This window comes from Tupaia chinensis, unplaced genomic scaffold, assembly GCF_000334495.1.
Source record: "Tupaia chinensis unplaced genomic scaffold, TupChi_1.0 Scaffold000247_1, whole genome shotgun sequence".
Taxonomy (NCBI): domain Eukaryota; kingdom Metazoa; phylum Chordata; class Mammalia; order Scandentia; family Tupaiidae; genus Tupaia; species Tupaia belangeri.
Window position 1 is genome coordinate 2,584,116 of NW_006159725.1, and position 27,989 is coordinate 2,612,104.

A 27,989-nucleotide genomic window follows, 5' to 3' on the forward strand; every position below is an offset into this window, starting at 1 on the left:
CTCTAGCCAAAAGGAAACAAAAAAAAAAAAAAAAGGAAAGAAAAGAAAGAAAGAAGAGAAAGATAGAAGGAAAGAAGAGAAAAAGAAAGATGGGACCAGCAGTTGGCATAATGGCTATGTCACTGGACTCCCATGTAGTTGACCGCAGTTCGAGTCCCGGACCCGGTGGCTTAAACTGACACTGGGCATGTGTGTGTGTGTGTGTGCCCAAGATCACGAGAGGAGAATGGAGGAGAAGGGAATGCAGCATGGCCATCCCCCCGAGGGGGCAGGGTGATTTCTCACTTTCTGTCTCTCTGTCTTTCTGGAAAGCACATGCACCCTATAGCAAAAACCTTTTTAAAAAAAGAAAGAAACAAATAAACAAACAAAGAGGGGCCGGCAGGTGGCGTGGTGGTTAAGGGTATTGGACTCCCACACAGCCGACTGTGATTCAAGTCCTGGACCTGACCGGCTTGCTTTCTCACTTTCCCTCTCTCTCACTCTCTCTCTCTCTCCCCTAAAAAAAATTATTTGAGAAAGAAAAAGAAGAAAGAGAGAAAAAGACAAAAGAAAGAAAAAAAGAAAGAAAAAAGAAAGAAAGAAAGAAAGAAAGAAAGAAAGAAAGAAAGAAAGAAAGAAAAGGAAGGAAGGTAGGAAGGAAGAAAAGGAAGGAAGGAAGGAAGGAGGGAAGGAAGGAAGGAAAGAAGGAAGGAGAAAGAAAAAGAAAGAAAGAAAGAAAGAAAGCAAGCAAGCAAAAGAAAGACTGTCTCTGCCTCATGGAGGAAACTAAGATTTACCAAGCAAGCACAGACGTCACCTCCTCCAGGGTGATTTGCACACATTCACTTCTCACAACCACCTTCTGAGTATGGCGTGCTTCCTCCCAGCTGATGAACTGGAGTTGGAGTGAGGGGTCTGCCTAGGCACCTGACTTAGGTGTTTGCGCATGGATTCCCGCCTGGGCTCTCAGGGCCTGCAGTCAGTGTTCTTGCCTTCACACTCCTTAATGGCTCAGGTCCTTGCCATCCCTCGGAGCTATCATTTTAGATTTCAGCAGTCATAGTCGCCCAGAGGGTACAGATGACTAAGCTTAGCAACTGCACTGAAATGAATGTATAGTCTAGAACTCACTGCTTTAAACTCCCAAATTAATGACTCTGTGTCTCTTCTTTGTTTCTTTCAACTAAAGTTGGAATGTAAAAAAAACTGGGGACTAGCAGGTAGCATAGTGGTTAAGGCACTGGACTCCCATGTGGTCAACCATGGTTGAATCCCGGACCCAGCTGCTTGAAACTCAGGCTGGATGCATGTGCATGCATACCCACAATCCCAAGAGGAGAAGGGATTGCACCATGTAGGTGTTGCTGGACTTCCACATGGCCAACTGTGGTTCAAGTCCCAGACCTGGTAGCTTGAAATTTACACCAGGCAGGAGTGCATGTATGCCTAGGATCCCAGGAGGAGAATGGAGGAGAAGAGATTGCAGTGTGACCATGCCCTCTGGGAGATGATTTCTCCCTTTCCCTCTCACTGTCTCTGTCTCTCTCTCTCCAGTGAGAGTACACTCTATAAGGAAAAAAAAAATTTTAAAATCACATCTCATACAGATTACCCTTAATAATTCCCTCTTCACAAATGATCTATGTCACTACTTATGGAAAATGAGAGGTATGGAGAGAGAGAGGAAAAGACAACGGGACTGAGAGAGAGAAGCCAACCTCTAGGCTCTTTCTGTGCCAAATAGCAGTCTCTGGCCACTCATCCTCACCAGCATGCTTTTGGAAAACAAGTCAATTTAATTACTAACTACTCCTAAAGATAATGAAGAATGAAATGTGATTTGGGAGAAGAGGGAGGGGAGACCCTTCGCCTCCTGCCACTCAACAGGAATGACTTCTGAGTTCTCGGACGTGCTCCTGAGCTGTCCCACCAATAACCCACGTGCAACGCTGGCTGTGGCTCTTTCCCGGACTGGGAGGCCACTCCTCAGCAGACAGGGGCTCCATTTACTGAGCACCTACTACGTGTGTGCAGTCGAGCAGCCCAGACACTATTCAGACCAGTTTTGCCCTGATGGGATGAAGTTTGAGCTATGCATGATAAAGTTTGAATCAAACTCTTATTTGGAAGCAGGCCGCCTGAAAAGGGAGGGAAAGGGCACTGGGCCCCATTCTGGGAGGGATAACGTCTGGACCTCTCCTCAAAGGAAGTCTTATGTGTGGACCCAGGTGCGGCTGAGGGGCCCGGTGGGGCGGTGGGAGATAAAAGGCTTTCTGGAGGCCCTCTGACCCCAGTCGTCCCGGGAAATGAGCGAGGAGGCTGCTGGCTGGCGGACAAGCAGGTGTGCCCTCAGGAAGCCACGGAGATTAGCTGGGGCTTATCCACACCCCTGCAGGAGGCAAATCTGGCTCTCTCAGGAGACCCCAGCACAACTCTGGTGGCAAATAAGCCAGATGCAGCGTGGGCATCAGCTTGGCCTTTTGTGAATGCGGGCCCCAGAGCAAGACTCTGGACACCACCACACACATCAGAGCCCCAGGGGAACATGTTTTGGGAGAGTATGTTTAGAAAAAGGAAAAGAGAAAAAAAAAAAGAAAGAAAGAAAGAAAGAAAGAAAGAAAAAGAAAGAAAAGAACCACCTTCAGGGCAGACGTGTGGGGGCATGAAGCCATGTTTAGTTTGGATCTCTGCCTTTGGAGCCACTGTTCACTGTCTCAGACCGAATTTACTTCTTCCTTCCAAATCATGGCTTCTGGGGGAAGCAGGTTAGGTACGTGCTGTTCAGTAAGATAACGCCTTCTCACTTCCCCCTCTTTCAACCGTCCAACTCCATACACACAAATACGCACGTGTCGGCGTGCACAAAGGCACACATGTGTACACATGTATGCGTGCATGTATATGAATGTGACTAATATGTGCACACCTGTATATATGTGTGTGTGTGTACACGTGAATTGGCTTGTCAGAAAAGCCACAACATGTTTAGGCATAGAAAAATACATCATGACTTTTTGAGAAGACTCCAAACTTGAGAGCCCCCGTGCTTAGTCACGGGCAGGGGAGGAAGAAAGCAAGCAAGTTGTGCAATGGGAGGAGGGGAGCGGGGCTCGGTGCAGAACATGTCGGCCTCGCAGTGCTCAGGACCTGGCGATGGGCGTGGGGATCAGGTTCTGTGCCTCTTTGGACTAGCCATAAACCTCTCGGGGCATCAGTGATCCCCTGACAGCAGTGCCTCACCATGTCTGCGTCAGAAAACTGAGCATTGAGCGGGTAATTTATGAAACACCTGGCACCGTGCCTCACACTTCCAAGGGTGCTCAGCAAGGCAGTTCCTTCTACTTTCCCCCTCTTCCAACAACCCAAGTCCATATTCATGAATACGTATGTACAAGTGTGCATGTAGGCACACACATGTATGTGTGTGCACAGTGCACAATCATACGTGCACATGTGTGCACACGTACATGTATGTGACTACTGTGTACATGCCTGTGTGTATGCATGTGTGTATATATACACATAAATTGGGTTGTCGGAAAAAACATGATGCATTTTTGCATAGAGAAATACGCCATGCCTTTTCTCATAACCCAATACATTTACGTATGTTCAAGCACACGAAGGGACCTCGAAAAGTTGGTGGAAAAAGAAATTAAAGCACAAATTTATTTTGGTGTAAAAACATTTTGAAACGCATGCATAGTTTTTTCATAATATGCAGTTTCCTTGAGCTTTGTGAAAGTCCTTTGTATGTAATACACAGTAATATGATGAAGTTTAGACTTGTAGAACCCCATTCCTGGTGAGGTTAACTCACTTGCTCTAACACGATAGGTGGGAAGGAGTGGAGGTCAGAGTCCAGATCTCCCTGGTGATCCTGGGAGGTCTTGGCATCTTGCTGGCACCATGCAGCTGGCCTAACACCCAGCCTTAGGATCAGCAACAGCCAGGAGGAGGCAGACCTCAGAACCAGGTATCTTCTTACAGGAGGATCTGTCAGGGTGCTGGTAGCTGTAACTCTCTCAAACATGGCTGAAACTCACCCAGAACACACATGCATGTTTGGAGCTTGGAGTGGTGCCACTTAGAGTTGTAACCCACGGTGGGACCAAGAGCTTTCACATTTTTAAAATTTTTTTGTTAGAATCGCTTATTTAAAATTACTTATTTAATTTTATTTATTATTATTATTTTAATTTGCTATAGGGCACATGGGTTCACTAGACAGAGACAGAAAGAGAGGGAAAGTGAGAAAGTAAACTGCCAAGTCCAAGACTCGAATCGCAGTTGCCATGTGAGAGTGTAGTGCCTTAACCACCACGCCACCTGCAAGCCCCAGAGCTCTCATTTTTCTTTTTCTTTTTCTTCTTCTTTTTTTTAATGTTAAGAGAAATTTTTGCTATAGGGTGCATGCACTCACTTGAGACAGAGAGACAGAAAGTGAGAAATCACCCCTCAGGGGGATAGCCATGCCACAATCCCTTCTCCTCCATTCTCCTCTTGGGATCTTGGGCAGGCCTGTACATGCACTCAGCGTGAATTTTAAGCTGCTAGGTCTAAGACTTGAACCATGGTCAACTATTTGAGAGTCCAATGACGTAACCATTACGCCATCTGCTGATCTCAAGGACTCTCATTTTTTAAACTGAGTGTGTCACATACGTACCTACATACACAGCCAAGTGCAAGACAATTCACTCAGGAATGCTGAAAACATGAGGATGTCCTCAACTGAATAACCACAATATTGGCCATTTTCTTTTCTTTTTCTAAGCCCCCACCTCCCTACCAGTAGTTACTGCAAAAGTAGGAAAATAATGCCAAAGACTGATTTGCAGCCTTCTCTCTACCCAACACCACCTATTTTTCTGGTAAGGAGTTCTCTCTCTCTCTCTCTCTCTCTCTCTCTCTCTCTCTTTTTGAGAGGTTTTTGCTATAGGGCACAAGCACTTGCCAGAAAGAGAGAGACAGAGACAGAAAGCAAGAAATCATCCCTGGGGGAGATGGCCACACTGCAATCCCTTCTCCTCCATTCTCCTCTCGGGATCTTGGGCACGCATGCACGCACACGTATCGGACATGAGTTTAAGCCACCGGGTCCAGGACTCGAACTACAGTCAACCACATGGGAGTCCAGCAACATAGTCATTATGTTGTCAACAGTTGGTCCCAAAGAGTTCTAGTTAAGAGGTCACACTAGGCCTGGGCTCCGTAGCACCTGGAAGCTTTCCAGACTGTGTGCTGCAGAGCTGGAAGCCACACGCCAATCACAGTTCAAGTCCCCTCCCACTTGGCTGGAGGACACAACAGTACATACACATGCTCAAAATCTTGAGGGGCTGGTGGATGTGGGTGGGAATCATGCATGATCAAGCCCTGCAGAGGGAGCTTCTCTCTCTGTCGTACACAAGAGTGTTATGAAGGATTTAAAAACTTAGAAAGATGCAAATTGTGATGAATGTTGTCTTTGTTTCTTCTCAGAGGCTGTTGAAGTTTTTATTCATATTTGAATTGTCCTATCATCAATACCTAATATTTTATCATTTCGAACTACAAGAAATCTTAGAAATCTTGTACACATTCTAACCTTCTCCTCTCATTTTCTTTTAGAGAGAGAAATTTTTGCTATAGGGCACATGTGCTTACTAGAGAGACAGAGAGAAATAGAAAGTGAGAAATCAACCCCCAGAGGGGATGGCCACACCACAATCCCTTCTCCATTCTCCTCTTGGGATTTTGGGCATGCATGCATACGCACCTGGTGTGAATTCTAAGCCACTGGGTCCAGGATCCAAACTGCGGCTGACTACGTGGGAATCCAGCGACGTAATCATTACGTCATCTGCTGGTCCCACCCCTCTCATTTTCTAAATGTTTCTGAGGGAGGCTCAGAGATGTGGGATAACCTGCCCAAGTATTTAAAGCTAACTTGGCCAGCTCTCCATTGATGTAGAGGGTCTGGCTTCCCCACTGGTTTGCCCAGGGTTTTAAGAACCCATGTGGATGGAAGAAACGTTCTTGCAGAATCCCTATCACCAAAGCTAATCATAAACAGAGCCCACAATAAATGCATTCAAAGCCAAGTACAATAAGAGAATTATTATCACAAATATCTAACTCAAAGTAATCAGTCCTTACTTTTTCTCCTTCATCATCTCATTCTTCATACCTATAATCCTACCCATAGAGTGTTCACAAATAAGCTCAGTAAAAGTGAAGATGCCAACAGAGACTGACAAACCACAACTTCCAGTTACCGCCCAAAATTGTATGAGGCAGCCCCACCTGCAGAATCTTCACAAAGAAATCTCTCTCTCTTTTTAATTTCTTTTTTGAGAGGTTTTTGCTATAGGGCGCGTGCATTCATCAGAAAGACAGGGAGAGAGACAGAGAGACAGAAAGCGAGAAATCACCCCCCAGGGGGAGGGCCACGCCACAATCCCTTCTCCTCCATTCCCCTCTTGGGATCCTAGGCACACACGCACATGTGCCCAGCGTGAGTCTAAGGAACCGGGTCCAGGACTTGAACCACAGTCGTCTACATGGAAGTCCAGTGACAGTCATTACACCAACTGCTGGTCCCAATCTCCTCTCTCTTAAAATCACCTAATTCTCTAAATTTTAAGTTAATGACAATCTCTACTTCATCATAACCCCTTATTCATATAACCATAAGTAATTTTATAAATACAACTAATAACAAAACTTCTTAAATTACAATAATTCTATTAAAAAGTCCATTAAACACCCTCAGGAAAAGTACACAAATAAATAAAACATCAAAAGCTCTTGAAAACAGGGTTACTTTTTTTTGTTAGAGAGAGATTTTTGCTATAGGCCATGTGTATTCACCAGAGAGACATCAAGGAACAGAGAGACAGCAAATGAGAAATCACCCCCCCTCCCCAGGGGAAATGATCACATCACAATCCCTTCTCCTCCATTCTCCTCTCAGGAGTTTGGGCACACATGCACATGCGCTTGGCATGAGTTTTAAGACGTCGGATCTAGGACTCAAACCACAGTTGACTACGTGGGAGTCCAGCAACATAACCGTTATGCCATCTGCTGGTCCCAGGTTTACCTTTTTAAATTAAAAGATTTCTCTTTTTCTTAAGTTTATTTATTCATTTCTTCCATGAGTGAGAGAGGGTGGCAAAAGGAAAGAGAAAGAGACAGCACTCCCCATAGGGTCCCGATGCTGTGACCCACCTCAGCCTCAGCCAGCCTGGGATCACAGGCATGCACCTGTCTAATCTACCTGGGGAGGTCTCCAGCTGTGGGCTACAGACTTCCCGCGTGGGTCAGCCTCATGCTTTACTACTGCACCATCCACAGGGCCCATCGAAGATTCCTTTACGGGTCCTAGAGGTAGTTATGATTTTTTTTTTTTTTTTGGAGAGATTTTCACTGTAGGGCGCGTGTGCTCGCCAGACAGACAGAGAGAGACATAGAGACAGAAAGCGAGAAATCACCCCCCAGGGGGGATGGTCACGCCGCAATCCCTTCTCCTCCATTCTCCTCTCGGGATCCTGGGCACGCACGCACACGCGCCCGGCGTGAGTTTTAAGCCACCAGGTCCGGGACATGAACCGCGGTCGACTACGTGGGAGCCCAGCAACATAGCCATTATGCTAACTGCTGGTTCCCGAGGTAGTTATGATTTTTGAAACTGCTATGACGAGTATAAAGTTGGACAATCACCACAAATATATTAATTGGCTTATTCTCATCGTACCTGATAGTTGTTTCACTTAGCAATAATTTGCTGAGCACCTACCCTGGGCTAGGTAGATACATAATGCTAAGAATACAATGCCAAACAGCTTCGGTCTCTGTTCTCAAGAAATTCACTGTTGGGGGTAGGGGCAGTGCGTAAAAACATGTACTACATAAAATACATCAAAGACCTAAATGTGAGGTTTAAAGCTATGCAACTCTTAAAAGAAAACACAGAGGAATTCTTTATGACATTGGATTTGGCAATAAGTTCTTGGATATGATGTCAAATGCACAAGCAATAGCAATAACAACATCAACAAAGGCACAATGGATTCATCAAAACTGAAAACTGTGCACAAAAGGACACAATGAACAGAGTACAAAAAACGACCCACTGGGAGCCGGCAGGTGGCATGGTGGCTGGGGCACTGGACTCCCACATGGTTCACCCCAGTTCAAGCTCCAGGTTGGTGGCTTGCTTTCTCACTTTCCCTTTCTGTCTCTCTCTGGTCAATTTTTTTTTAAATGGTAATAATAATAAATAAAATGAAATAAATTGTCTAAAAATAAATAAATAAATAAGGCCATTGAATAGAAGACAATACTTGCAAATCATATACTGCTAAGGGATCCAGAATGTACAAAGAACTGCTATAATTCAACAGACAAGAACCCAGTTCAATCATGGGTAAGAGAGTGAAAAAGACATTTCTTCAAATGAACACTAACCACACGGAAAGATGCTGAACATCACCGGTCATTAAAGAAATGCAGATCAAAGTCATCAGCTACTTTACTCCCACCAGGATGGTTACTGCTAGAAAAACACAGGTGTTGATGAGGATGTGGAAGAACTGAAATTCTTGGTGAAACGCAAAGCGGAACAACCACTGTGGAAAACAGTGTGGTGTTACCTCAACATATGAAACATACAAGATTTATTTGATCCCCCAATTCTGGTTCTGGGTATATATCTCAAAGGGTAGATAGCAGGGTCTCAAAAATATATTTGTACATCGACATTCAGAGCAGAACGATTCTTAATAACCAAACTAAGCATTTACCAATGGATGTAGATCAATAAAATATGGTATATCCATACAATGGAATATTATATAGCCTTTAAAAATGAAGCCAATTCTGACATATGCTACATAGATGAATCTTGAAGACATTATACTAAACAATAAGGTCAGTATTATGTCATACAACAGATAGTGTATGATTCCACTTTAGTGGTTCAAATTCAGAGGGACAGAAATGAAAATGGTGGTCTCCAGGGGCTAGGGCAGATAAAGGAATAGGAGTTATTGTGTAGTAGGTACAGAGTTTCAGCTCAACAGGATTAAGAATTCTGTGGGTGCCTTGTTGGTGGGGGTTACACAAGAGAGTGACAATTATATTGTACCCTTAAAAATGGCTACAACGTTCATTTTTACATTGTGTATATTTTGCCAAGAGCTTAATGAATTTGAGCACTACCATCACCATTATCAGAAAACTTGCCAGGAGCCAACTTATGTCTCAGCCACACTGCAAGGGATCACCCTAGGTGTCCTGGTCTCTCTTTGAAACGCCCTCCCAGAGAAATCTTCAGTTCTGTGTGAAAGACCACATCAGGAGCAGAAGTAGAAAGCCCTGTTGAAGAACGCTGATGACCACTGAGCCCCATTGAGTGTTTCTTGGAGACCATAAGTCTCATACGACTGAGAATGTTAAATATCTTCATTAACGGAAATCATCTAAAATGCCACTCTCATCTCTATAGAACAGACGTCTTAGGAGAGACAAGCATGTTAGACGTCATTGACTTGTGCTTTGGACCGTTGAGAGGTTGTGACCGGGTCTCCTGGCAGGGACCGTGGGGACCGAAGTAATCTCCATAGGTCTTTGATACATTTTAGAAGCAAATATTAAGCTTGCTGGTGAGAACTTACTGGTTGTATTTCATCCTGGAGACACCCTGGATCTCAGGTCTTCTTCAGCAGTGAAGTGCTCCCACAATGGCCATCGTCAGAAAGATGAGAACAACTGGACATGGGACACCAGGCTCACCACTGGGAGAGAATACAAGGATGACAGATTACTTGAGGTAGAGGTAAAATAATGTCCCCATGACCCCAACATTCGTAGATGTCACCCTACATGGTGTGCCCTTAAAAAGCAATCCTTAGGACCGGCTGGTGTTATGGTGGGTATGGCTGACTGCACTGTATGAATCCCAGACCCAGCAGTTTGAAAAACATGTTGGATACATATGTGTGCATGTGCAAAATCTCAAAAGGAGAGAAAGATGGAGGAGAAAGGAGTGCAGAGTGGCCATCCCCCATGAGAGAGGCTTTCTCACTCTTTCTGGCAAATTTTAAAACAAAAACAAAAGCCACTACACTTTTAGAGCACTCCACAAACTCTTTGTGTCTTCTGTTTGCTGAGCAAGCTGTGCTGAGCCCGGGTTGTCCATAATTAAGAAGCAGTGAGGAAGTTCTGAGAATGAGTTCTAGCACTGTGCTATAGTTTGGCTTTGTCCAGGCTAAGAAAGTGCTCCCTGTGACACCACTTTCAGATGAGACAGCCAAAGCCCATGGAAACAAAAGGAGAAAGAAGCAGCAACACTTCACTGTGGGTTGAGGGATGAAGTCTTGAACCCATGCTCCCTCATGCCCCGTGTCCTCCTCACCACAGCCTAGTTTCTGTCTGCACTCGGTTGGAGCCTGAAGCTGAGGCCGAGATCACAAACTTCTCTCCCCATGAAAGTCCATGAGCCTCCCCCAGAAGAACCACTCCCTGGCCCTTGGCCACAGAACACACAGCCACACCTTTAATCAGAAAGGCCAGCAGCCAGGGCGTGCAAATGGCAAATCCATCTGCCCCAGTATCCAGACAGCAAGGCTGACAGTATTGTCTTCACAGTGAAAAATGACACATCCCACTAATTCCATGGCTCTGACAGACCTCACCACCTGGCACGCTGGGTCTGCCTTATTCCCAGAGTGTTTCAGACACCCAAACAAATGAACGCATGTTCCTGGGTGATACAAAATTGTCCAACTTCCATACAACACCATCATCATCCATTAAATTTGCACCAGACTTCCTTGGACCTATGGAAGATCAGTTGACCCTTGGAGTCATTAACATTAGCTATTTCTTTTTATAAATTATTTTATTTAATCATTATTAGTATTATTAATTATTTTAACTTGTTATAGTCATCTGAGAGAGAGAGAGAGGTAAAGTAAGAAAGCAAGCCACCAGGTCCAGGGCTTGAACCACAGTCAGCCCTGTGGGAATCTAGCACCCCAACCACCAGCCGCCTGCTGGCCCCAACATTAGCTATTTTTCAAAGCCAGCTTCTCATCTTGGCCAGTGGAACCTATCAATTCTCGTGGAAGAGCTCTCACTAGCTTTTGTACTGGGTCCATAACCCAGGCTGAATGAAGCGTTTAGAATCGGTAAGAACCAGATGGCCCTCCGGGATCATGTCTGAATGTTTGGATCTGAGTCATTTGTATGCGGAAGCCTTTGCAAAGCAGCAATCTGGGGAACAGGCTCCGGGCTGCGTCCAGCTTTCCAGACAGCCCATCTTTGCCTACAATCGAGAAGACAAGCACAATATTGTAGAGTTCCATAAAAATATTACAGCGTTTCTCTGTATGTGAAGCTCCAAATGCATGAAGTGCCCCGTCGGGCTGTCACTGAGCTGTAGATGTTCACCATGGCTCCTCCTCTCTCCCCTCCGACATTATTTCTCTTTTTCCTGTTGCACCTAAAGCTTCCCCTCTTAGCACTGGCATGAGGCCAGCTTTGGGGATCAGCCAGCAGAGGGGACTACCGCACTGGCGCAATAATCCACACCGCAGCAGATCTAGAGCTAAACAAGATGTAGACTGATTACTATGGGCTCCAGGCTAATTACGAACTGAGCGTTCCCTGCCAGAAAGGCCAGGGGCAGAAAAGACAGAAGTAAAGCTGGCAGCCTGCTCACCTCGGGAGGCAGGGTCCCATGGTCCAGCGGTTGGGCAAAGCTAGGCTCAAAAGTAGGAAGGGATCGGGGCCAGCAGTTATCGTAACGGCTATGTCACTGGACTCCCACGTAGTCGACCGTGGTTCATGTCCCGGACCCGGTGGCTTAAAACTCACACCGGGCGCGTGTGCGTGCGTGCCCAAGATCCTGAGAGGAGAATGGAGGAGAAGGGATTGTGGCGTGGCCATCCCCCTTGGGGGGTGATTTCTCGCTTTCTGTCCCTCTGCCTCTGTCTGTCTGGTGAGCGCATGCACCCTACAGCAAAAAAAAAAAAAAAAAAAAAAAAAAAAAAGCCTCTAAAAAAAAGAAAAAGTAGGAAGGGATCAAAATGAAGTGGTCAACCCAGCAATCCTGCTTCTGCGTATTTACCCTGAAAAGAAAAAGCTATGTCCATGCAAATATCTGTACGTGGGCATTTAAAAGCAGTTCTAATTATTATCCCCCCAAAATGGGAGCAACCCAACGTCCTTTACTCAGTGAATAGATAAACCAAGGATAGTCCATACAATGGAACGCTCTTCACTAATCAGAAATTTAAAAAATATACATTGATACATACAACAAAATGAATGAGTTTCAAAGGCATTATGTTGAGTGGAAAACGCCATTCCCAAAAATGTTACACTCACATAACTCCATGTTATTTTTAACAGATCAGCAGTTGCCAGGGAACAGGGGTGTGAAGATTTGACTACTAAGGAATAGTTTGAAAGAATGTTTTAGAGAAGCCAACAAGTGGCATGGTGGTTAAGGCACTGGACTCTCACATGGCCAACCACAGTTCAAGTCCCAGACCCAGTAGCTTGGAAATCATACCAGGTATGTGTGTGAATACCCAAAATCCTAAGAGAAGAATGGAGGAGAAGGGATCATGGCATGGCCATCCCCTTGAGGAGTCATCTATATCCTGTTTTTGGTCATTATTACATTAATCTATACTGTTTTAAAATTCAGAACCATATATGAAGAAAATAAGTTTCACTGTATGGTAATTTTTTTTTTTTGAACAGTAAAAAGGCATTAAAACATGGACCAGCAGTTAGCATAATGGCTATATCACTGGACTCCCATGTAGTTGACCACAGTTTGAGTCCTGGACCTGGTGGCTTAAACTCACACCAGGCGCATGAGCATGTGTGCCCAAGATCCTGAGAGGAGAATGAAGGAGAAGGGATTGCAGCATGGCCATCCCCCCTGGGGGGTGATTTCTCTCTCTCTGTCTCTGTATCTCTGTGTCTTTCTGGCAGGCACATGCGCCCTATAGCAAAAACCTCTCAAAAAAAAAAAAGCATAAAACAAACAAATGGATATAACTCAAAGGGGCAGGATGGGATGAGAATATAAAAGAGTCAATTCAAGAAAATAGACAGATCATCATCAAGAATGTATAGATAAAGGTGCTGATCCCATGCCCTGGAGGTTAAGGGAGCTGGGTCCCACAAGGCCAACTGTGTGGTTCAAATCCTGACCATAGTGGCTTGATAAACACCTTGGGCTTCAGTTGTGTGCATGCCCAAAGTCCTAATGAGATGGAGACATGGAATAGGGCTTGCGATGTGACTATGCCCCATGAGAGAGGTGCTTTCTCTCCCTTTTCTCTCTCTCTCTCTCTCTCTCTCTGGCAAGTATATGTACGTTCTGGCAAAATAATTTTTAGAAAGAATGTATAGATAAGGCAAAGCCAGAAAGGGCAGAGGAGAGCTGAGGGCGGTCTAACAGGAACGAAACAAGAAGACGGGGCTCCTCCCTGCAGCCAGTGGGCTCACGTGGACAGTGGTGTTTCATCAAGGATCAGCAGCTCAAAGCAAAGGAACCCGGGGAACCGCCCAACCCCACATGGTGGCGACTGAGCGAGGCGGCACCATCCAGTGTTGATGTGACCAGAGCCTGCCCATCCTCAAAAGCTAACGATCATGAGGGTAGAACAGTCTCAAGTTATTTCGTCACCTCATTGGCTGAGAAGGAGGGGCTTATTAGCTTTGGTAGAGGTTTGGTTGAGAGGGAAAGTGGCAAGCAAAAACTACAATGTAATTTGGCCTTCTCCTTTACAAATGAGGAGCCTGGGAGAGTATTGTGTGAGTCCCCAAATCACATAGTTTTTGAGTGCCCTTGGGAGCCCTGTACCTCAGCCCTGGGCTCTTATGACCATACCTTGTCTCACTCCGTCATCCAGCTCTCTAAAATAGGTTGCATTTCTTCTCATCTGCCCTAGGTAGATGAGTCTACATTTGTTTCAGTCCGATTCATTTCTTGCATTTTGCTTTTTGCTATAAGGCGCATGCGTTTGCCAGAGGGAGACAGACAGAGAGAGACAGAGAGAGAGAATGAGTGAGAAATCACCCTCTAGGGGGATAACCACGCCACAATCCCTTCTCCTCCACTCTCCTCTCAAGATTTGAGGCACTCATGCACACACACCTGGTGTGCTTTTCAAGCCACCAGATGTGGGACTCGAACCGCACACTAGACCTTGTGGGATCCACTTTACCTTTTGTATTTAAAAGACAGCAAGACTGAGGTGACTGCCGAGCATTCCATTACTACCCACTGAGAAACTGACTGCCTCCCATCCCCTTGTATTTCCTGCCGCTCCTTTCTCAGATAATTGCTCATTAATCCCTGTGTCTGAGTTCTGCATCAGCGTCTTCATATTCAAGATATTAGATCCAGAGATTAGACTGGTGAGTGAAACACACCAGCAAAGAAATCTTACCCATCAAGTTGCCTCTTCTTCCTGTCCATATTTTTAATTCCCACCTCACTTTGGAAAGCTCTGAAGAGGAAGGGCAGTTTCATCCCAACAGTTTGCACAAGTGGTTCTCTTAGATCAAATGGAATATGTGAAAAACCCCAGTTAACAGGCTGGGATCTGGGTACTGGTCTAGCTCTGCACATAACCAGATATGGGATGTCAGGCAAGTCTCTTTCTTTGAGCCCTAATTTCTCCCTCTGTAAAGTGAGCCATTGGATTAGAAGATTTCTAAGGTTCTTTCTAGTCCTCCAAGGTTACATGTATGTGTTTGGTGTTAAGTGCTGATGGCAAATAATTAAACTGATGCACACACACACACAAAAAAGATGATTTTCCGTCTAATTCAACAAATGTGTATAGAGAGTCTGCTCCATTTTTCAGGTTACATTCTAGGCAGTAGGTATGTAAAAATAATTAAGAAATGGATCTTGCTTTTAAGGATCAGAGCAAGAGTCTGGAGGTAAAGAATCTAGATTCAAGGCATGCTGTTTCACTTGGACCCACTTGGGCCATTTATTTAACCTCTGTGAACCTGTTTCTTCATCTATAAATGGTGAATAATAATGGCTCCTGCTAGGAGTAAAGAATTAATCAGTGTATATTAGTTTTTATTATTAAGTCATTTATATTACTCTTCTGTCCTCTTGAAATCGAATTTTTCTCTCTCACCCATATCTCTTTGCCAAGGATCTCCATTTTTAATCTCCACAACTCTCAAGGTTGAATATCCTGTTAATGCTTTGAGATGTAACTCAATTTCCATACCTCTAACAGGACCTATCTGTCCGCTCCAATCAACACAAATCTTGCTGGCCTCTGATTTTTTGTTGCCTTCATTTAACACGTACATGGTATTTTTTTATTGCTTCTCAATTGACTTGGGTAGCTATGGTTTTAAGCTTTTCTAAACTCTAGCTTTATATTACCAGCTGTCTATAGGGTCCTCAAATTCTACACGTATCCAATAAAACCTATAATCGTATCCAAAGATCCTGCTTTTCTTCTTGGTTTCATCTCAATGTGTAGCATCTCAGTCCCCAAAGCTAAATATCTAAGTGTAAAACATGTTTCCTCTCCATCCCACCCTCTTCTGACCCATCTTATTTAATTCTAACTCTTAGGCATCTCTTAAATCCATCTTTTCTAATCTTCATTGTCTCAACCCTACTTAAGCCTCCTTTGACAATATTAGTACAATAGCAGAGGAAAGGCCATGTTACCTAACAAGCTTTCCCATCGCACCACATCACATCAAAAAGTTGTTTGAAGGGAAAGGCAGAAAACTGAGGGGAAAAAAGTTTTGTGGGCCAGATGGTGGAAAGGTGGTTAAGGAGATTGGACTCTCCATGGCTAGCCATGCAATTAGAGTCCCAGACTTGGTGACTTAAAAAACACACTGGATGGGAATGCGTTCTTGCCCAAAATCCCCAAAGGGGAAATGGAGAAGTGTTTGTGGCATGACCATTCCTCACAGGGGACACTTTCTTTCTCTCTCTCTCTCTCTCTCTCTATTTTTTTCTCCTCCTTCTTTGTCCCAACCCGGGGGACAGTTGAACAGGTTTCCTGAGGGAAGGAGTGAGAGATGGAACGAAGGACGCAGTGTTACAACACGGAGATGACGCAGTGTTACAACTCTTCAGGCTCTTCAGGGTCATCTGGTGACAATGCGGTGTTACAACTCTTCAGGCTCCTCAGGAGATGACACGGTGTCACAACTCTTCAGCATCTTCAGGGTCATCTGGAGACGACGTGGGCCAGGGATCGTGGTTATATACATGTTGGTGGGCCATGATTGGTTGTAAAAGGTGTGTTATGATTGGTTGTAAAAGGTGGGTTATGATTGGTTGCTTTGTGGACCAATCATGAGGTGCCAGATATGCAAATCTGAGGGATTCTAGTGGCCAGTCAGAATATGGTTTTGAAGGGAAGCCAATCATGGCTTTTGGCATTGTGTAATTGTTTGCTCTTTGAGAAACCGGCAATATTCGCTGGTGTGCAGCCTCCCACACTTCTTCTCTCTCTGTCCAACAAGTACGTGTGCTCTGGTTCTGTAGCAGGGTAACAAATGTTTTGTACATTTTGCACAAGCTTCCCAGGTTATTCTGATAGAGTACCCACCACTACTGAGAACTACTGTCTTCATCTTTCCACTCTATAAACTTTCCTCCTTCTATGCTCAAAACTTCTAAACAAGTAACACGGCCCCTCCCTGCCTTTCAGACATGCACAAACGGGACACGCACAGTCTTCATCCTGGCTTTCACGTTCTGCTCCAGGCCACTTTTCCAACCTTGTTTCCTTTCATTTCTTCCATGTCTGATGGGTCCAAGTCAAACTAAACTTGATCGAATTCCCCCCCCCAAAAAAAAAAACCTTCGGGCGTGCCATCTCATCTTCTCGGAATTCCTTCCTGTTCACATCTCACTCCTTCTACTGGAAAAATTCCACTGCATTTTCAATGCTCAGGACACCTATTCCATGAAGTCTTCACCAATTCCTACCCTCTTCCAGGTAGAAATAACCACTCTCTCCTCTGTATCCCTATACCCCTCTATCCTATTGACTAGTTGCTGGGGTGGGCTACCTTTCCGGACTCCCCTAAAAGGTTTAGGATATGGGTTCCTTCCCTTTAATGCCTCTGTGATAGTCTACACCCTATTCCACTCTGTGTGTGTGGAATATATTTCATAACCTGTTTTATCTCTTACATTAGGCCGTGACCCCTTACAGACAGATAACACCTTATTCTTGTTCAAATTTCCAGCACCGCACAAAGGCCACAAGAGGGCACTAAGTCATGAGTTCTTCAGGCAAGATTCAGCCTGGGCTCCATCTCCTCAAGAGAGTCTTTCCTAGCCCTAAGAGTGGCAGTGCGTTGCCTCAGCCCACACCACACACTACCCACTCCATTTTATGGTAATCACCTGCTAGGGGGTCCACACCCTTCACTAGTCTCTTAGGTTCCTTTGGGTCAGGAGACATGTTTTTATCCACCTCTTGCTGCAACACATTGTTCGGTGTCTGACAACTGTACTATTGATTGACGTTCTCAAACAACTAAATGCAATTTTCTGCCACTTCTTTCCAGGTGACACTCTTCAAGCACACTTACTGCATCGTGTACCTCTCATTTTCTTTTTTTATATACAGGGTGTATGCTCACCAAAGAGAGACAGAGATGCTAAGAGAGAAGAAGAGGGAGAAAACAACCCCCCATGAGGTATAGTCACGCTGCAATCCCTTCTCCTCCATTTCCCCAGCCCATTGGGATTTTAGGCACACATGCACACATGCCTGGCATGTTGTTCAAGGGCTGGGATTTGAACCACACAGTCAGCCACATGGTATTGCACTCCATTAACCATCAGGCCATGAGGCCAGCCAACCAACTGTCATATTTTCAACAGCTTCTCTCTCAGCCCTGGATTGGGAGTAAGCACTCAAGAAATACCTGCCAACATGCGAGTTCTTGTTAATATTCCTGAACACATTAGAGATGCCACTGAGAGGGTGTAGTGCTTCCCCCAGAGAGGGATGATCTCCTTTTACAATGGCTGTACCAATTCCAGTACGATAAGTCAGGCCACTAGGAGAGGTGGCTCCATCATCATGCTCCTTCTCGGAGAACTGACCTGGCCCAGGATCAGTTGGTTCTCTCCTCTCTGGCTGTCCTACTGTGGTCAACAGATCACTATATTTCATAGTAACCATGCTCAGAAATAAAGAATAAAGCATAGGGGAGATTGAAATGAAATTCTTAGGAAAATTCAATACTGCTCATTTGGCAAGTTCTACTGAAACAGAGCTGAAGGTTGGATCACTGCTCAATGCATTCCTAACACGTAGCACTACTAGATAACAAAAACTTGTAACATTACCCACAACTGAAAGGTTTTGGAATTTTGGTTCTTCTTAAGTGCATTAAAATATCAAGGTATTTATGAAAATAAACCCAAGGTCACATCATCATTATTACTAAAAGTTATGAAGACGTTGTATGATATATTGGGTTGTCAGGAAAGTCATAATGCATTTTTGCATAGAAAAAATATGTCATAACTCTCTAGACAACCTACTATTTTATTTTAAGCAGTAATAATAATGATCATGTTTTTTAAAAAAATGAGTTAAAGCTTTTTTTTCCTCCATGCTATCAATAAAACAATATGAATGTCCTTAACAGGTTTATAAATTACCCAGTCATTCTTGAATGCCTGGGTACAATTTTTCTGACACCGTCAACAGAAACATTAAGTTAGTTAGAGAGCAACCAATGAGGACATAGCTTTTCTGGCTGTTGGAAAATCATATACCTTGAGTTAAATCAAAAGGATCAGGTCAAAACCAGTCCTAGTACATCAATGGGAGGAGAAATGGATAACGTAATCGCCATCATAATGTATCACAATAGTAGAGATGTCAAAAAAAAAAAAGGTAGAGGTTTTTTTCCAGATAGGTCTGGTATGAAATTACTCGAAGGCAGAAAATAATGATATTGTACTTCTTATTTAAGGTAAAAGTCATGGGATATCAGTGAACTTTAACTCACATCTTATGATTTTATATAAAAATCCCCAGAGTCCTAATTACTCTACAACTCTCTGATCTTGGGCAGGTTTTTTCCTCTGCTGTGAGGTCGTTGGTATGATGGGCCACACTGCAGTTTTTCAGGGCTCCACTGAGAAGAATGAAATGAAGCCGAGAGTCGAGGCAGCAGTCCAGATTAGGTTTACAAAATCCAATAAGAGAAGAAAACAAGACTGGTGTGGACCGGAATGATCTCAACTCTCTCTCTGAATCTCAGTTTCCTTTGATGTATGTCAAGACAAAGAAATCACTCTTCCAAGAGTTTGAAGATAAATTAGATGCTGACAGTCCAATAACTAACTGCAACAATAACCTGTGTCCTTCAAGAATTCAAATAATGTGGGGCCAGCAGGAGGCATAGTGGGTAAGGCGCTAGACTCCCACATGGCCGACTATGGTTTGAGTTTCAGACCAAGTAGCTCGAAAATCGAGACGGGCATGTGTGAGTGTATGCTCAAAAACCCAAGAGGAGAATGAAGGACAAGGGATTACAGTGTGGCCACCCCCCTAGGGGGTGATTTCTCACTTTCTTTCTCTCTGCATCTCTCTGTCTTTCTCCTCTCTAGTGAGTGCACATGTCCTATGACAAAAACCTAATAAAAAGAAAAAGAAGTTAAAAATACGGGAAGAAATTACATTTATTCTGTGACTTCTGGAGTAATAATGCACCAACAGGCTTTATCTAAATTTTACCTTGCCAGGCATTGGGGCAATTGATGATGAGTCAAGAGACCTCAAAGGGACAGGCCCTATAAAAGCTATTAAAGAAAGGTAGAAGCAGTGCAAAATGACCAACCTTACAAAGGTCTACTCATCTGAGGCATTCCCTTTAATATCCTCCAACAAACTTTCTCTTCGACAGTTTTAGAGTAAGTATTTTACGTATCTTCTCAGCCTTCTAGCTCTGTGCTCAGAGAAGTGCATAGAGGGGCCATGTTCCCTGTGTATTCCTGTTTCTTCTACATGCACTTCCCACTAAACGAGTGTTCAGTTATGCACTGCACCATGACATTTTAGCCCATGACAGGCCATTGACGTCGCGGGGATTACATAAGGTGATGATGGAACTGAAAAAGCCCTATGTCACACTGTCATTCTAGCCATCGTGGGGTCATATGTTTATGGTGGTGCCCGTGGAAGCGAGTCCACCACACTGCCAGTTGGGTGGAACTAGCTTGCATGCTCAAGGTTGTTTATTATCGTCCCTGATAATAAACAACTGTGTTACTGGTCTGCGTAGGGGCTCGACTGTACTTTCTACCACTACACTAGAGGGAACCACTTCTGCTTATATCAAAGACGACGTAAAGACTATAAAACTGGATGCCACCTCCAACTCATGTTTTCTGCACTTCATGACTGCATCATTTTCTTTTATTTATTTATTTATTTATTTATTTATTTTTATTTATTTATTTTGAGAGATTTTTGCTACAGGGCGCGTGCACTCGCCAGGCAGACAGAGAGAGACATAGAGACAGAAAGCGAGAAATCACCCCCCAGGGGGGATGGTCACGCCTCACTCCCTTCTCCTCCATTCTCCTCTCAGGATCTTGGGCACGCACAACGCGCCCGGCGTGATTTTCAAGCCACTGGGTCCAGGACACGAACCGTGGTCGACTATGTGGGAGTCCAGTGACATAGCCATTATGCTAACTGCTGGTTCCCACGACTGCATCGTTTTCTCACGTGTGTGGTTTCATCACGTGTTGTTCTGTTTTTCACGGCCTTTCCAGTGGGACAGAACGTGGAGAAGGCAGACAGTGACACTGAGGACCCTGACTTGGTGCAGGCCCAGGCTGTGTGCTTGTGTCTTAGTTTCTAAAATTTAAAAATCTTTTTTTTAAAGTTTTTGCCACAGGGTGTATGAGCCTCACCACAGAAAGACAGAGAGAGGGAAAGTGAGGAATCACCCCCCTGGGGGGATGGCCATGTCACAATCCCTTCTCTTCCATTCATTCTCCTCTCAGGGTTTTGGGCACACCTGCACATGTGCCTGGTGTGATTTTTTTCCTTTAAGAGGTTTTTGCTGTAGGGTACAAGCTATTGCCAGAGAGAGAGAGAGACAGAGACAGTGAGAGGGAAAGTGAGAAATCACCTGCCGGGGGGGATGGCCGTGCTGCAATCCATTTCTCCTCCATTCTCCTCCAGGGATTTTGGGCACACACATGCACTTGGCATGTCTTTAAGCCACTGGATTCACAACTCAAACAGCAGTTGGCCATGTGAGAATCTAGTCCCTTAATCACTATGACATCTGCTGGCTTCTGTATCTTAGTTTTTTAATAAAACAGTTTAAAATATAAAAATACAGAAGTAAATACAATTTTTAGGGCATCAATGCTTTATACTAAAGTCTCATGGGAAGGCCCAGGGTTTGGATTCTGATTTGACCTGAACCTGCTGAGAACCTGACCAGCAGGAAAGCTGAGTCGAGGGTGACAGCAGCTTAGTGAGACACTGTCAGGGGTGTTCATCTCTCTCTCATGAAAGGAAAAAATCAGAGAAAAAAAAATTTATATGGATATAAAAATATTTTTGTATAATGTATGTTTTAGCTAAGTATTATTACAAAGAATCAAATTTTTAAAATTTTTTAAGTTTAGACAGGAAAAAGTTATAGTAAGCTAAGTCTGATTTATTGCTGAAGAATGAAAACCTTTGTTTTAGGGTCTTGCCATTGCGTGCTTACACTCAGCAGAGAGACACGGAGACAGTAAGAGGGAAAATGGGAAATCACCCCCAGGGGGATGGGCATGCTCCAAGCACTTCTCCATTCTCTTCCTAGAATTTGAGCATGCATGCACATGCTCCCAGAGTGATTTCCAAGCCACCAGGTCTGGTACTCAAACCATGGTCAGCCACATGGGATTCCAGCACCTTAACCACCAAACCACCTACTGGCCCCCAAGGGGGGGGGATTTGGATCCATTTAGTGTAATCTGAGTGTACAATGTTTATAAAGCCTACAGTGGTGTCCAGTCATATGTAGGCCTTCAGACTTACTCCATGGACACCCAGAGGAACTTCCAGTCCTGCAAGCTCCATCCATGGTAAGGGCCCTGAAAAGGCAGGCCAGTTTTTATCTTTCATACTGTATTTTTACTGCACCTGTTCTATGTTTAGATACGTAAGTACTAACCATTGTGCTGCCATTGCCTGGAGTATCAGCCCAGTAACTGCTAAATAGGTCTAGCTTAGGAGCAATTGGCTATACCGTATAGCCTAAGTGTGTAGTCAGCCATCTTTTAGATTTGCCAAGTACACTGTGATGTCCACACCACGACCAGGTCACTCAGGACACATCTGTCAGAATGGACCTTATTGTCAAAGATTGCATCCCCCCCACACACATATACAATCGTGTATGACATACATATATATACACACACACACACATACACACACACACACACACACACACACACACACACATATATATATATATATATATATAGAGAGAGAGAGAGAGAGAGAGAGAGAGAGAGACAATCATGGATTACCATAACTTCTCTTAAAATGTACTTGGGAGTTTCTAATCTAGTTAACACACCAATGTCAGAATAATACAATTATTTTTAAGGAAAATCCCAGATATCTACAGTTAACTAGTCAGTCTACATGAATGGAATAATGTCTACTGCTTGTCCCCTCACCACCATCACAAAAAAAGAGGGGGGGAATAGAGCTTTATCAAGGCATCCTTTATAGAAAGATTTTCACTTTCCATATTTACTTATTTTTTAAACCCAACCTTTGAACTATAAAACATTTACTCTGAATGCCACCCCTTTGCTAATCTAACTCACCATTAGTTTTCTGCTTTTTTTCCAAACTATCATGAGAATAGCTTGGTGTGCTGGTTGACCAGTATGGCAGAATCTCCATTTTGTTAATATGTTTCATACTTCTTGTGAGTACTAGAGACCCTATGTCACAAAGGGAGTTAAATGAGTATGTTTTCTCTGAAGGCCTCACACAGGTAGCAGATGCCACACTATCCACTCCAAAGGGGGCAGCCCAACTTTGTCCTCCCAACTGGAAATGGAAAAAGAAATTTGAAGATGTGAAAAATGATAACCCTACAGCCAGCAGGTGGCATGGTGGTTAAGGTGTTGGACTCCCATATGGCTAGTTACAATTCAAGTCCTAGACCTGGTGACTTGAAAATCATGCTGAGCATATGGTGTGGGAAGAGGGAGGGTGAAGGAATAGACGCTGAGGAAGGAAATTAAGGAGAAAGGTGGAGAAGCAAGGCATTTTGGGGACAAAGAAATGAATTATTATCTGATGAGCGATAACATTATAGTGTTGTCAACTGGACCCACGCAAAATGTACACATGTTGGAATTTTCACTTTGCAAGCTAAGTAATGTGATTGAATGTATCAAAGAAACTGAAATCATAATTTAAAAAGAAAAAGAAAAAGAAAATCATACCGGGCATGTATGTATGCGTGCCCAAAATTTTGGAAGGAGGACGGAGGAGAAGGAATTATGGCATGACCATCATCCATGGGAGATGAGTTCTCACTTCCTCTCTCTTTGCCCCTCTTTCTCTCTCTCTTTTGAGTGCATACACCCTCTGGCAAAAACCTAAAAAAAAGGAAGATAACTCTGAAAGAAGTGTCTACTGCTGAGCTATAGAGTCTCAGTGACATATACACTGTTCATGACTTACTGTGGCTTAACTTAATGCTTTTTTGACCTTTCAATAGTATGGGCTGTTGGGACCTGCAGTCGGTGTAACAGCTATGTCGCTGGACTCCCATGTAGTCGACCATAGTTTGAGTCCTGAACCTGGTAGCTTGAACTCATGCCGGGCACGTGTGCATGCGTGCCCAAGATCCCAAGAAGAGAATGGAGGAGAAGGGATTGCGGCATGGCCATCCCCCTGGGGTGTGATTTCTCGTTTTCTGTCTCTCTCTTTCTGTCTTTCTGGCGAGTGCACACGTCCTATGGCAAAAACCTCTCCAAAAAAAAATAGTATGGGCTGTCATTTGCTTCCTTCTTTAAAAAAAAACTGACAATGAATTTGGCTTGAAACAATAACAATTACAATCTGTTTTTCATCTCAAGTATAATATTCAATAGATTACATGAGAAATTCAACCCTTTATTTTAAAATTAACTTTGTCTTAGATGATATTGCCAAACTGAAGGCTAGCGTAAGTATTCTGAGCATGTTTACAATGAGCAAGGCTAAGTAGATGTTCCATGGGTTATGTGCATTAAGGGATTTTTTTTTTTTTGATGGTTTTTGCTATAGGGTGCATGCACTTGCCAGAAAGACAGAGAGACAGAGAGACAGAAAGTGAGAAATCACTCCCCAGGGAGGATGGCCATGCCGCAATTCTTTCTCCATGTTGGAATTTTCACTTTGCAAGCTAAGTAATGTGATTGAATGTATCAAAGAAACTGAAATCATAATTTAAAAAGAAAAAGAAAAAGAAAATCATACCGGGCATGTATGTATGCGTGCCCAAAATTTTGGAAGGAGGACGGAGGAGAAGGAATTATGGCATGACCATCATCCATGGGAGATGAGTTCTCACTTCCTCTCTCTTTGCCCCTCTTTCTCTCTCTCTTTTGAGTGCATACACCCTCTGGCAAAAACCTAAAAAAAAGGAAGATAACTCTGAAAGAAGTGTCTACTGCTGAGCTATAGAGTCTCAGTGACATATACACTGTTCATGACTTACTGTGGCTTAACTTAATGCTTTTTTGACCTTTCAATAGTATGGGCTGTTGGGACCTGCAGTCGGTGTAACAGCTATGTCGCTGGACTCCCATGTAGTCGACCATAGTTTGAGTCCTGAACCTGGTAGCTTGAACTCATGCCGGGCACGTGTGCATGCGTGCCCAAGATCCCAAGAAGAGAATGGAGGAGAAGGGATTGCGGCATGGCCATCCCCCTGGGGTGTGATTTCTCGTTTTCTGTCTCTCTCTTTCTGTCTTTCTGGCGAGTGCACACGTCCTATGGCAAAAACCTCTCCAAAAAAAAATAGTATGGGCTGTCATTTGCTTCCTTCTTTAAAAAAAAACTGACAATGAATTTGGCTTGAAACAATAACAATTACAATCTGTTTTTCATCTCAAGTATAATATTCAATAGATTACATGAGAAATTCAACCCTTTATTTTAAAATTAACTTTGTCTTAGATGATATTGCCAAACTGAAGGCTAGCGTAAGTATTCTGAGCATGTTTACAATGAGCAAGGCTAAGTAGATGTTCCATGGGTTATGTGCATTAAGGGATTTTTTTTTTTTTGATGGTTTTTGCTATAGGGTGCATGCACTTGCCAGAAAGACAGAGAGACAGAGAGACAGAAAGTGAGAAATCACTCCCCAGGGAGGATGGCCATGCCGCAATTCTTTCTCCATTCTCCTCTGGGAATCTTGGGCACGCACATGCGCCAGAAGTGAATTTAAGCCACTGGGTCTGGGACTCAAACCATAGTCGACTACATGGGAGTCCAGTGACATAGCCACTACGCCATCTGTTGGTAGCAAGGTTTTGTTTTTTTTTTAATTGCCAGAGGGTGTGTGCACACATGAGGTGGGACAGGGGAGAGAAAGCACCCCCACATGGGGCAGGGTCATGCTGCAATCTTCTGTCCTCCATTTCTGCATCCTGTCAAGATTTGGGACATGCACACATGTGCCCAGAGCGTTTTCAAACCACCAGGGCTGCCATTCTAACAGCATTTGGCCATATGGGATCTGAATCCTTTAGCCAAGAGGCTGGCCCAAACCATTTTCTACTTATGATATTTTGAATTTACAATGGCTTTATTGAGACTTAATCCTATTTATTGGAACATTGAGGAACATCTGTATATGCTTGTGAAAAAGAAAACATTTCAGTGAAAGAGAGGCTTCGAAGTGAGTTTAGTATTTTTGCCATGTGTTGCCATTTCAATGGTTATTTTAAAGAAGCCCAAAGCATTGTGGGTAAAGAGATATATTAATAGAATAGCTATGTCCCATTTTATTATCTGCGTATACATTCTTTTGTTTGATTTTTGATAAGTTAGTCTTCTAAAAATGCCAGAAGATGCATATTACCCTCTCTTTTTAAAATATGTATTTTTAGGGCCCAGAGGGTTTATAGATGCCTTAGACACAGATATTACTTTACTACTTTTTATTCCATAGGTAAAATATTGGCAGCAGAGCAAGTCCATTTCAGAAAAGGGAAGGAGGGGCAGTGGATGGCGTACCGGATACACTGGTAGATTCCCACATGGTTGACCACAGTTCAAGTGCTGGACCTAGAGGCTTGAAAATCATGCCAGGCACATGCATGTGCGTGCCTAAGATCCCAGGAGGAGAATGGAGGAGAAGGGATTGCGGCGTGACCATCCCCCTTAGGAGGAGATTTCTCACTTTCTCTCTCTCTCTCTCTCTCTCTCTCTCTCTCTCTCGGGTAAGTGCACATGCCCTAAGGCAGAAACCTCTCTCTATATATATATATATACATTTTAAAAAAAGATTAGATCTTCTAATTTACAAGTTTGGTTTCTGCCAGAGCAACAATAGACAGTTGTGTGAACTATTAGGATTAATAATTGAACCCATGACTTTAAAATATCTGAAGATAGCCCTTGGCCACAAGATCAGTCACTCTTTATATGCCGTTCCAGAAAAAGTTAAGTGGTTGCAGGAGGCTGTGAGAGGGAACAGGCTGCGAGGTGAGGTTTTCTCCAAATCTGTTCCGCATCGGAGCATGCATTCCTTCCAGCTTCTTGGAGTGTGATGCTGCCGCAGTGCGAAGACCCTGGTCAGACTGCCTCAGCCGTAGAGACCTTGAGCCTTCCATCAACCTGCGCCTTCCAGCATTTTAAGTGGAAATATCAATAATACCCAGCTGGGTAATATTCAGCCATTCCCCCCCCCATCTTCCCCTTTACCAAAGTTGATCCATTCAGGAGACAAAGGTCTTCATTTGTCTCTAAAAATCTCTGATGAAGTTAGTAATACCAACTTAACTTTTGCAAAAGTTTTGAAATGATTTGTTTACATTTGACTTTTGAATCAGCTCCGAGTGACTATTTCTTGGCAGAAACAAACCCAAGAAAGAAAAGTAATTTTATCACAGATAAATGCCCCTTGCTTACAAGGCCTGGAGTTGCTGTCAGAATCACACAGACGCAGGCTGGAAATTAAACAGTATACTAGCAGGGTGGTCATGATTAAATTCAGATGGCATTCAAACCATGCTCCACTCCTCCAAGTTTACTTTCTATAGACATTTCAAAATGTCCCTTCACAAAGGAAAGAGCCAGGGTGGCTGGGCCTCAGTCCCCGAAATCAAGAATGAGAACAGAACAGGAGAGAACGTCATTTCAGTGTGTCCTAGATTTCACATACATGGAGGTCTCAAACTTCCAAGTTAGGGTGGATATATTTTCATGGAACCCAGAAGTTACTCTTCCCCACATGCACAGACAGATTACAGTTATTACTTGGAAAAGAAAGGAATCATGAATTTATATTGAATATCAACGTGCCAGCATGTGTTAGAAAACGGAATAGCTTCTCAAAAAAAAAAAAAAAAGAGTATTTTCTCTTTTACATGGGGATATATCCCCTTTGGCTTAAAAATAGATTTCAGAATTGCAATGCTGAATATTTCACAAATTCCAAAATTAGAGAAGAGTTCTGGCCTCAAGCCAGAAATCAGAAGGCTTAAGGGAAAAATAGTGATCAATTTCCAACCACGTTTCCTGGATAGTTATAAATAGTACAATATTTAGAGGGAAGAAAACTAGGGAGAACCATTTATAGGTATGCGATTTTTCTAAGTGAAAACTAAATTTGTAAAGAGGTTTGTTTTGTTTGGATAAGAAGTTGAAATTCAATCTGCTTTTCTGATTGAATTTCCTAGGTAGACTCAGTTTTAGTCACTCTCATTT

The 27,989-nt window shown here is 43.6% G+C and overlaps 1 long non-coding RNA gene across 1 annotated transcript in view; it reads right to left on the minus strand.

Moving 5' to 3' along the window:
• LOC102484726 (uncharacterized) overlaps positions 1-27,989 on the minus strand; it is a 282,479-nt gene that overhangs the window by 178,213 nt on the left and 76,277 nt on the right. Inside the window, exon 2 of the long non-coding RNA XR_003549440.1 lies at positions 9,645-9,764. This is a non-coding gene — a long non-coding RNA (uncharacterized LOC102484726). The remainder of the gene's footprint in view (positions 1-9,644; positions 9,765-27,989) is intronic.